The following is a 12301-nucleotide window of genomic DNA, read 5'->3' on the forward strand; positions in this document are numbered from 1 at the left end:
GGTCTCCCGCCGAGCAGGGAGCCCGATGCGGGGCTTGATCCCAGGACCCTGGGACCAGGACCCGAGCCGAAGGCAGACGCTCAACGACTGAGCCACCCAGGCACCCCTTCATACAAACTCTTGACCAAGATTTAGGAAATATGTCTGTTCCAGAGGGTTACTCTGGGAATTTCCATTCCCTATTCTTGTGGGTTGAGTCTTACTAGTTAATTTCAGATGATTACGTTTTCTTGTCCCTAAATTCTAGGGTTCCCTACTTTTTTTTGCTACCCAGGAACTGACTACATTAGTAAGCTTCAGTAAGTACGATTTCTGACAGATGTTCTAGGAATCAAAAGCTATTAACTCATTATTCAGAGTTATTGCACCCTTTAATAAAAGAAATTGTCTATAGCTTTCCACATCTATTTTCTCAGTTCAAACCTGCTTTTCAGGTTATCCTATAACTTGACGTTGACTAATTTGTTCATCATAATTAGATGTGTTGCAAGGCAGTTGTGCTTAGTGATTTTCATTGCAATCTATTTAAAATTATTTCTGTCCATAAATTGTTGAGAGGAAAGAGCCTTCAAGTTTAAATGAGTTTAATTATCATCTTATAGTCATACAGGAAATATTTAAATGTTATATTGGCATTGATTCCATTGCATTGAAAGAAATTATGAATAGCTAATTTGTAAATACTGGGTAGGTTCTGCATTCAATCTTGTCTGAATAAACTCAGATTTGACTGCCTAGAGACACAGTGTCTTGGAAGTCACTTGGATAAATGTCTTGTTTCATCCTGGTGAATAAGCTTAATAAACTGGAAGTCTTTTTCTTTTTGAGCTTTATATGTAATTAAGAAATGCTTTTAATACCTCCTTATTCCAGTATTTTCTTTATCAGAAAATATTCTTGGAGCTTAAGCCATCTGAGTTCTCCATTAAAGTGATCTTTGAAACAAATAGGCATTTTGACTTAAAAGGGGCAATAGAGATCATACATAACAGTTATTTCAGTGTAGCGCTGAAGAGTACAATATATTAAAAGCTCTGAAATTGCTTAGTTAAAGTGAAATACTTGAGTGAACTGCAATTTTGGAACTTAACTGGAATGCACTGTAATCCACACTACGTCCTCAGGGGTTGGCATGTCTTTTAGAATGGCATGTCAAGTGCGCAATTAGTCTTTCTGATGAAAATTCTATGCCTGTAAGACCTCTTTTCTCAGTTGCCACCTCTTTTAATCACTGTACGGAAAATTCTCCACATCTGTGAGCTCTTAGAATTTCAGCCAGTGGTTCTTAATCAAGATAGCACATTAGAGTCACTCCAGGGAATTTTTGAGTGATTGATTTTTCACTTTTGACGTGCTACATTTGTATTTTGTTTTGTTTTTGCAAAAGCTTTGTAATTTACATACCAAAATATCCCACCATTTGAAGTACAGTCCAGTGGCGTTTACTGAATTTATACAGTTGCACAACTATTCCCAAAATTTAGTTTGAGAAACTACCATGGCCCTGCACAATGTTCGTTGTGTCTGTTTGTAGACAATCATATGGAAGCTTTAAAAAAAATAATAGCCAGACCTCATCCACTAGACCAATAATATCAGAATCTTGTTGAGGGTTAAACACCAACATTATTTTGTTTGACAAAACACCCCATATGACTTAATGTAAACCAGCACTGAGATCCACTGATTTGGACAAAACTTCATAGAAAAGATGAAGATTTGGTAAGTGTAGGTGTAACCCCTTACTAACCAAGAGATCTGATCAATTGAGACCAATGTTATCACAATACCAGCACCGTGACAAAGACCTTTAGAACATCTAGAGGATGGTGGTTTTTTGATCTCTCTGCTATTCCTATTGTTTCCTTTGCCTAGAATCTTCTCTCCTTTCTCCTGCAGCTCCCTCCAGGCACATCCAGTTGGCCTAATGAATTCAAACACATCTCCAAAGAATTGTCGTTGCTGTCCCACTTGTGTCTCCACAACTCTTTGAACGAACTGCTGTCTTAGTCCTTATGGCACTGCATGGCAACTATGTGTTTATATTCCACGTCTTCCGTTGTTCTGAAACCTCCTTGAAAAGCAGAGGCCATGACGCATTCATTTTAGTATTCTCGACAGTGTCTAGCATGAAGGAGATTCCCCATTAAGTGTTTGTTGAATTCAGAAAGACAAGTGATTAAAAACAAAACACTATGGGAAGCTTCAGCAGTGATTCACAACCTTGACTACAAATTAGAATCAACTGAGGAGTTTTCCCAAATCCCTATGACCAAATCACACCTTAGACACTTAAGTCAGAATTTCTAGGAATAGAAGACGGTAACACATTTTTTCCAGCTCCTCTGGTGATTCTAATGTGTAGCCGAACTTGAGAACCAGGAGATTAAAGCCTTAGAGGGTAGTCCCAAATTACCTCCTGGACCAAAAAGAGCTCTGCCCCCATGTCTAAAATACATAAATTATTTGTTGTTTTTTGCCTGAAAAGAGCTCAGAAATACATGTGGACTACTGACAACTATCTGTGTAAAATATATACAAAGCCCCTAAGAGGCTCAAGAAAGAGTAATGGCAATTCATACAGCACAAATTACTGAAGCCTGACTACTTTCTTCCTGATATCTCACTTGAGGAAGCATTATGAAATAGGATCTTAATTTGGTTAGAAAATTGGAAGTGTCAAAGCAAAAGTTGCACTGAACAGTGTTAAATTGGTAAGGAAGTCTCTCAAGTAGGGGAGAGATCAGAACTCCGCTCCACTGAAACAGAGTGAGAGCATTTTTAAGTGCTAGTGTGTGAGTGAGAACACAGGACATCTGTATCTGCTCACTGGCTTTACTCAAAGGAAAAGTAAACTTTCTTATGTCTTTGTAGCAGGACGCAGGTTTACGATAGGAAGCAAGGCACCTACCAGAATTAGCTTCTGCCCTTCCATGGTAACAGAGGTAGGACTGCTCTCTCCTTTGGTGATTACATTTCAGAAGCATGAATCACAAATTCTTGAGAAAGATGTTCCTAAATTGTAAAACTGGCAAGAGACTTTTTAAAAAGATTTCCATCTCCAAGGGGAGAATTATAAGTTTTCTAAAGAAAATGCTCTAGGAAAGTGGAGGTCAGGGGTTTAGTCGGGAAGCAGCCTCTCTAAAGTTTAGTCAAGCCGGAAATGTGAAGGCAGTCTTGGCCAAAGTCAAATAAATAGGTAATTTTGAACCCCTGAGGGCGGTAAATAAGGTCGGGTCCAGAGGCCCTGCGGAAGAAGTGCCTCAGCAAAGAGCTTTCAGCAGCGAAGTTTAGCATGAGGGGATTGGAGAGGAAAGCTAGCAAAGGGCTTGAGGAATTTCTGGAGATGGTTTGAATATTTTGCAGGTTTCCCTGCAGAGCCTTGTTGATATCCAGCAAATGAGATGGAAAATACACCCTTCAGCACACTCTTCTTCCTGAAGGAATGCTGGGGTCCACATTCCACCCTAACCTTCAGCTCCTGAGGAAAATACCCACGGCTGCAATCCCCAACTGGCCTGAAAAGGTCCTGCTAACCAGCTCATTGCTCTATTGGATGAGGTCCAGTCAAATGTAACTTCTGGCCCCAAACCCTCTTAATATATTATCCCGAGCCAATTATGGCAGTAGAGGAAGCCACTGAGACATTTGCCCTGCACTTGTTCCAACAAGCAGTGTGAGTTACAGCTTGTTGCAATTTGGGGAGACTACTTTTGGTTTTATTGTGGAATCATAGGAGTACTTTTTTTTTTCTTTTTGCACATTATGATTCTTTTTTACCTTCTATCTGGCAGCTTCTCCTTCCTCATGGCTCTCACTCTTTTCTGCTTCAGCACTTGAGTTTTTAACCTTTCATCAGCTTAACTCAGCGATTTTCAGCCTCAGACCTATGTCTTCAGGTATATATTTTCTGGCTTCTCCAATTTACCATTCTTTTCATTAGCACTTAAAGATATTTTCTCATTTTATTCTATTATTTTGGTTCTTCCTGGGAAAGGGATTATTTTAAAATATCTTTGAAACACAAGGACTTATGATGTCATAGGGGAGATTTATGAACCAATTGCCACAATATAAAGGGCATCTATATTGTAGCATTCCATCAATAAAAGAATTATAAATAAAAAAAGGTACAGTCATATAATGGAATGCTGTATGCTCTTAAATGAACTTATTTACTGCATCAGTGAGAATAGAGCTAGATCTTAAAAATATAATGTTCAAAGAAGCAACAAGTGTTGGCGAGGATGTGGAGAAAAGGAAAGCCTCTTGCACTGTTGGTGGGAAGGCAAGCTGGTGCAGCCACTGTGGAAAACAGTATGGAAGTTCCTCAACAAGTTGAAAATAGAGCTACCCTACGACCCAGCAATTGCACTACTGGGTATTTACCCAAAGAATATGAAAACACTAATTCGAAGGGATACATGGACCCCGATGTTTATTGCAGCATTATCTACAATAGCTAAACTGTGGAAGCAGCCAAGTACCCATTGGTAGATGAATGGATCTAGAGAGTACAATGTTAAGCAAATGATTTCACTTATATGTGAAATTTAAGAAACAAAAAAGATGAACAAAGAAAAAAAAAGAGAGACAAACCAATAAACAGACTCTTAACTACAGAGAACAAACTGATAGTTACCAAAGGGCAGGTGGGTAGGGGGATGGGTGAAATAAGTGAAGGGAATTAAGAGTACACTTATCTTGATGAGCACTGAGTAATATGTGGAACCACTGAATCACTATAGCGTACACTTGAAATCAATATAATACTGTGTTAACTATACTGGAATTAAAATAAAAATATACATATAATGTCAGTTAAAAAACAAGACATGGAACTAAATATTGGCATGCCATATAATAGTCATGTACATTAGTTAAAATTAAAAAGTAGCAGTACAGCATATATATGTATATATTTTTTAAGGATCTTGGAAGGTAATACAACATATACATATAGCTTCTGGAAACGGGACTTGGAATAGTATTCAAGGGAACTTTAGTGATATCAATAATGTTTCATTAAAGAAATAAGAAATTAGAGGCCCATAATCCAAAATGTAATTCTGAATAGAATACCGTAAATTTGCTTTATGTTCTTTTTACTTGTCTAGATCATTTAAAATTACAAAAACAGAGCAATAATAAAGGCAAAGTTCACATGATGGGTCTAAGCCAGGAGTTCAGAAGAAAGGGAACTCACCATCAGGGTGATCAGAGTCATTCTGGCAGGTGAATATGCAGGGTTTGGGAGTTGGGTTGAATATCCATAAGCAGAAATGAATGCATATGGCAATTTAGTTGGAAGGAGTCACAGAAACCAAAAAGGCAGATAATAAAATTCAATGTCAGGATATATCCAAAATAAGTACATTTTTTAAATCAAAATTTGAGGCTAAGAAGAAGAAATTTCTATATATAGTATTATGAGGAATATTTAGAACCAGAGTGAAGTGGGTAGATTTCTCTAAGATAGCTCTTCTGTTGGCATTATTGTTAAGTTATGGAACAAAGAGGAAACAAGAACTTGGTCAGACAATTACAGGGGTAGAAGCCAAACTAGCCTAGAAAGCATCTAATCCAACTTAATCTTACAAAAGAGGAAACTGAGGCCCAGAAATTACAGTTACCAGTGGCCAAGCCCAATCTAGACTCTGACCATCATATCAATGTCATCAGAACACAATTCGATAAGACTAACCATGTCTTGATTTTCTCTACTGTAGTAAAACAGAGTTATTCACTTCACATGCTGAAATGTAGGAAGAATGATGCATAGAAATTATAATGTCGGCTCTAGGCAGTGTTTTTAAAATTTACAGATAAAACGGATACTTTGGTAAATTCACTTTTGTTAACTCCATTTTAATCTATTTTATGCAAAGAAAGATTATTTTAGAAAATCAAAGATGTTTTAGCATAGGTTAAATGATGTAAATTGAGAGCATATAAAAGAATAGCATAAGCCCTCTGTCTTAGCACCTGTTAAAGCTGGCTTAAAGGAATGTACACACACAAAAAAAATTGTTAAGAATTCTTACAAAATCCCTAAGGCAATAATAGCAAATGAATTTTATGCAACCAATAATAAACTATTGGGGGGGGCGGTGAAGGAGCGCTCAGAACCTAACAAGACTGTATGGCACACTGAACATCATCAGTGCCCTCTTTTAAGAAAACAAACATAACAGAATTTGACATTATAAAAGGATGCTCTACCCGGTTCCCTTAATCAAGAATTTCTCTAGGGCATTTGAAATAAAACTTGATTTATGGAACTTCGATAAATACATAATTTTTAAGAAACATCACTTTATCAAACAAAGAAATAAATATTTATCTCGCTCCGTACTCGCTGTGGGTTGAGTACATGTGTCTCCCAGATGACAGATGGTCCAAATTAATCTGAACATTAAACATTATGCCCTGGGTGGATTGAAGCAATAACGGTTTTCAGAAGAATAGTCAGTGCCAGCATGTGGCCCAGAAGCAGTTTCAGGCACAGCAAGGGAGGCAGCCCATCGGGGGTCTCAACCAGCCTTCTTTCCTGCCTCTCAATTCTGTTGGATTGACAAAAGCAATCCTTAGGATATTTTCTAGAGTCTTCCCTTCAGATCTCAACTAATGATTCAGCAAATGCCCTGAACTTCCAATTGGGAGCTTATTAATAACCTTCTGAATCCGTGGGAGGTAGATAATGCAGGCTAGGACCCGGTGTGTGAAACAGGCCTGTCCTTTTCCCTTCTGTTTTGGTAGTGCTTGTTAACGCATTTGACTCCCTTGCATTCCAAAGGGCCCTTGTTTGGCTGTCTTTTTAAAGTCTATTTCATTATTATTTTATTATTATTTGCTCACCAGGGCTTTCACAACTGTCTTGGCTTACCTTGGGATCTTACACTCCAAATTGTGATCTCAGCCTCCAAGACGAAGGTACTGATCTTTCCAAAAAATTTTAATGTATATTAACCATTTTATTTATTTATTTTTTAAACATTTTTAAAAAAGATTTTATTTATTTATTTGACAGAGAGAGTGAGAGAGCACAAGCAGGGATAGCAGGAGAAGGAGAGGGAGAAACAGGCTCCCCGCTGAGCAGGGAGCCCGATGCGGGACTCGATCCCAGGACCCTGGGATCATGACCTAAGCCCTGGATCATGACCTAAGCGGAAGGCAGATGCTTAACCATCTGAGCCACCCAGGCGCCCCTATATTAACCATTTTAAAAACAACAATAAAAGGAAGTTCCCACTGGTGATGGTAAATTTTGTGTGCCAATTTGGCTATGCCACAGTACCCAGATGTTTAGTCAAACATGATTCTAGATGTTTCCGTAAAGGTATTTTTTTAAATGAGACTAACTTTAAATAGGCAGATTTTGATTAAAGAAAATTAACATCCATAATGTAGATGGGTCTCATTCAATCAGTTGAAGGCAACAGAAAAAACCTGACCTCCTTCAAGAGCAGGAGAGGTCTGGCGGGGGACTGCCTTTGGACTCAACACTGCAATATCAACTCTTCCATGGGTCTCCAGCCTGCTGCAGGGTTGGGATCTACCACGCCCACAATGGTGTAAGCCATTTCCTTAAAGTCTCTCTCTTTCTCCCAATATATATTTATATACATCGTATTGGTTCTGTCCTCTGTAGAACCCTGGCCATTATACCACCCATGAGCTTAATGATAAACATCCCCAGCACCTTTGAAGTCCAATGTGTGCTCCTCCCTGGTCATGCTGTCTATTGTGATTTTTTTTTCCTGGTACAGTAATCACCCCTTAACTGAGATTTTGCTTTCCGTGGTTTCAGTGACCTCTGGTTAACCGTGGTCCAGTAGCAGAAGATCCTCCTGATATATGGTCAGAAGGTCAATAGTAGCCTGACACTACATCACAGTGCCTATGTCATTCACCTCACTTCATCTCCTCATGTAGCATTTTATCATTTCACGTCATCACAGGAAAAAGAAGGGTGAGTACGTACAAGAAGACTGTGAGAGAGAGACCACATTCACACAACTGGTATTACAGTATATTATAATTCTATTTTATTATTAGTTATGGTTGTTAACCTCTTACTGTGCCTAACTTATAAATTGAACATTATTGAGGGTCTGTATATATAGGGAAAAACATGGTATACATAGGCTTCAATACTATTGGTGCTTCCAGGATCTCAGAACACACCCCAGATAAAGAAGGGGAGGCTACCGTAATGGAGATACTTGATCAGCAAAATCATTCAGAGAAGAGGTTTGGCACTTCACCCAGTAGATGGCAGGAATGTCACTACGTTCGGCATGGAAATTTGCACTGGGCTTAATGAAGCACCTAACTCAAATGGAGTGAAGTCAGGTCCTGTCACCATTTAAGTCATGTATCATCTGTCAGACCAAAAATACAGCACCTAGGATTCTGCTCATCAGCCAGCCCAGGGCAAGGCTCTTCTGGAGAGCTCAGGACCCTCTGAGTGACCCCATTACTGCAGAGCAATAACATTTCCTACCAGCCACACAACCTCCATTGCAGAACGGAGCTCTGTTCCTTCTCATTTTTCTTAATAGGGAGGATTTGACCTTGCAAAGACTCTTGAATGTATCCCTTCCTTCCCACACCACTACTGGATCCTTGCTTCAGGCCTTTCTTCCATCTCTCTCACACTTCAGTGTCTATTCTGTCCAGTGTCTTTAGTTTATCATGGCACAGGACTGACCACAACTCTTTTGCTCAAAACCTTCACAGTGGGGTCCTAATACTCTTTCTCTCCTTCCCTACTCTGCACTGGTCTCACAAAAAGTAAACAATTCTCAAATGTGCCAAATACTCCAATGTATTTGTGTTTTTCTTCTTATTTATCTGTAGTTTTGTATTTGGCCAGAGGCCTTTCCTTTATTTTTCCATCATTTCTACACATATCAGAAGCCCCACTCAAGTGACAACCCCATATGAAACTTTTGCTAGTTCCCCTATCCCATGAGAAAAACTAATTCTCTGTCTTTTATACTCCATAACTCCTGTTTCATACCTCTATGGTAAACATTGTGGTATTAGCATTTCACAAACTGGTATTAAGGTACTGTGGTGATACTTGAGGGGAAAGGTCATTCTAAATGAAAAACGTGCTCTCCTTAGAGTCATCCAACCCCTACGAGGATTAAGATTTTTGCGAGGCCAATCAAATCGGCCTGGAATTTCCTCTTAAAATAACTAAATCCCAAGTCCTTCCTAGTTCTCCCATGCCAGTAAGCTCCTGGTATGCTGCCCCACTAGCTTACCAGACCTACCTAGTCATGGCTGAACCCCAGCTCTGGCCACAGCAGAGCCTGGTAGGGAAACAGGAAGGAGAACTAGGAGTAGCAAGTGTAGAGAGAAGGGCACGCTGCTTTGGAGGTACCAAGATGACATTGCTATCAGGAGGAGGAGGTGGTTGGTGGACAATTGGAAATGCAGACCTGCAGCTAGCTCAGTAGAAGGCAGAAAGTTTAGAAGTCTTCAGGCTAGAGACCGTAACTAAATCATGAAATGAATGAGCAGTCCTTGGAAGATTACCTATACTTAAGGTAAAGAAGAAAGAAGATGAACCAGACAAGAGTCTTTTTAAAAAAATTTTTTTATTTAAAAAATTAAAAAGAAGAAGAGAACCAGGAAGAACCCCAGCACTCCCCAAGAGAGGAGTTCCCAGTAGCTGGGAGTGGTCATCAAAGTCAGTTGCAACAATGGAGAATGAGAGAGAAACCATTGAATTTGACAACTGGAATTGGGACCAGTGATAAGTTCAGGGGAGAAAAGAGAGTGAAATGAGATTGCAGAGGCTTACAGAGTCAGCAGGTGATTAAGATATGTTCCAGTGAATTTCAGTAATATGGTAAGGAGAGAGAGGAAACCGTAGTTTGATCTGAAACAATAGCAAGATCAAAAGAAAGACTTCTCTATCATTTCCCCTTCTTTCTTTTCATGAACCTCCTTTCTTCTCTCTCTCTCCCTCCCTTCCTACTTTCTTTCTCCTCTTCCTTCTTCTTGGTGTGGAGAATATATGAATTCTTCTCTAAATTAAATAATTGTAGGTTGAGGGGAGGAATTCAGGGAAGAGAAACAGAGTAATGATATAAGGAGGCAATAACTGATAACATAAGGCCTTGAAAGGGGCAAGAGCCGGTGGCCAGAGATCTCAACTTCAGAGAGAAAGGAACTTCTTTCAAGAAGGGAGGACCGCTTACATAGAAATGCAGGAATGGAGAGAGAGTGAGAGAGAGGGGGAATAATGAGATGTACACATCATGAGGTGCTTGGATCCATCTCAGCATGCTGTGTACTCACTTCTAGTGAGTGAAGGTGGTGAGCCCAGGCTGAGATTGTTTGGTCCTGGCACCTGGTGGGTGCTCAGTAAGTGTTTGTCAGAAGAGGAGGGCTTGGCTAAGAATGATAAGAAACCACCCAGCAATAAACAGAAGGTTTGCTTACCAAGAGTGTGGACTCCATTAACTAAAGTTTTCAAGTAGCTTATTATCATAACATTCTCCTGCTAACACAATCTGGAAACATAAGGGGCAGAAACAGCTGGGAAAGTCTCTGCAGGGTTGGAAATTGACTAGGTGGGCTGGTGGTAGGAAAAAGGATAGAGGGTTGACTATGATCACGTAGGACACACTTGAAATATGGAGCCAGAAATGTCAAACCATTGTAGAGATGGCCAAACTAATCAGATCAAAGCCTCCGGTATCCTGTGAGAATCTCCATGCTAGTCACATGAATACGACCTATAAATCCCAAATGGGATAGCTGTCCCACCTCCAGAATGTGTCCTGCATCTGAAATAGTCTTACCCTTATTCACCCTTCATTTGGCTGACTTCTCCTCATCCTTCACACTTCAGTTTGCTCCAACTTTGGCTGACAAGAGGATCAAGTGAGGCAATAGATGTAACCCACTTAGAATAGTGCCTAACAGAAAGGTTTTACTAACACTCAGTAAATGTCAAGGAAAGAAAAAAAGAAAAAAAAAACACATAATGATATTACTAAAATGAGGGTTCATTTATAAGACATAAACTCATACTGCTTGAGGCATTGACCCCTCCTTTTTTTGTCCAGAAATTAGTCAGGAAGCCAATCCTGGGAAGCATCCTCATCTGTGCTTGAGTCACACTCTGTTAAAAAGTACAGAGAAAAAGAAATGGTTGTTTATGAATCATAAAAAGTCAGCTTGTGTGTCACGTTAGGAAACACTGTTATATGTAAAATATTTTGAGGCAAACAAAAAAAACCCCATTGTTTTATATGTTCTATGCTAAAGCAGTGACCTGGAGGCACCTGGGTGGTGCAGATGGTTGAGAACCCGACTCTTGGTTGCGGCTTAGGTCATGATCTCAGGGTCATGGGATCGAGCCCGGAGTAGGTCTCTGCGCTCAGCACGGAGTCTGCTTAAGACTCTCTCTCTGCCGTTCCACACCGCTCTCTCGTGAGCTCTTGTTCTCTCTCTCAAATAAATAATTAAATCTTAAAAAAAAAAACGGGGCGCCTGGGTGGCTCAGTCGGTTAAGTGGCTGCCTTCGGCTCAGGTCATGATCCCAGGGTCCTGGGATCGAGCCCCGCATCGGGCTCCCTGCTCGGCGGGAAGCCTGCTTCTCCCTCTCCCACTCCCCCTACTTGTGTTCCCTCTCTCCTGTCTCTCTCTCTCTCTCTGTCAGATAAATAAATAAAATCTTTAAAAAAAAAAAAAATCTTAAAAAAAAAGTAAATAAATAAAGCAGTGACCTGAAAGAATGAATGTTGCTTTTTCACATATATAAGTGGATAAGAAGTATTGATGACCATGGGAAGAATCATACTTACTGTTTTATAAAAATGTTTCCTGATAAATTCTTAGTCCATTGCTGCCATGCTAATCTTTGAGTATGTTTAAGAAAAGAGAGGAAAGGGCGCCTGGGTGGCTCAGTCGTTAAGCGTCTGCCTTCGGCTCAGGTCATGATCCCAGGGTCCTGGGATCGAGTCCCACATCGGGCTCCCTGCTCGGCAGGAAGCCTGCTTCTCCCTCTCCCGCTCCCCCTGCTTGTGTTCCTGCTCTCGCTCTCTCTCTCTCTCTGTCAAATAAATAAATAAAATCTTTAAAAAAAAAAAAGAAAAGAGAGGAAAGTAGAAGTCAGTGGATTAATAAACTATCACTTATTAAGTACCCATTATTTACTTTATACAGTGATAAGCACTGTGTAAAGCAGCTATATGAGTTGGTGTAATTTTAATAACACTATGGTAGATATTATTGGATTCATTTTACCTACGGGGCTTAGAGATGGTACCCTAGA

The sequence above is a fragment of the Phoca vitulina genome, unplaced genomic scaffold (assembly GCF_004348235.1).
Source record: "Phoca vitulina isolate PV1807 unplaced genomic scaffold, GSC_HSeal_1.0 scaffold3, whole genome shotgun sequence".
Lineage (NCBI taxonomy): Eukaryota > Metazoa > Chordata > Mammalia > Carnivora > Phocidae > Phoca > Phoca vitulina.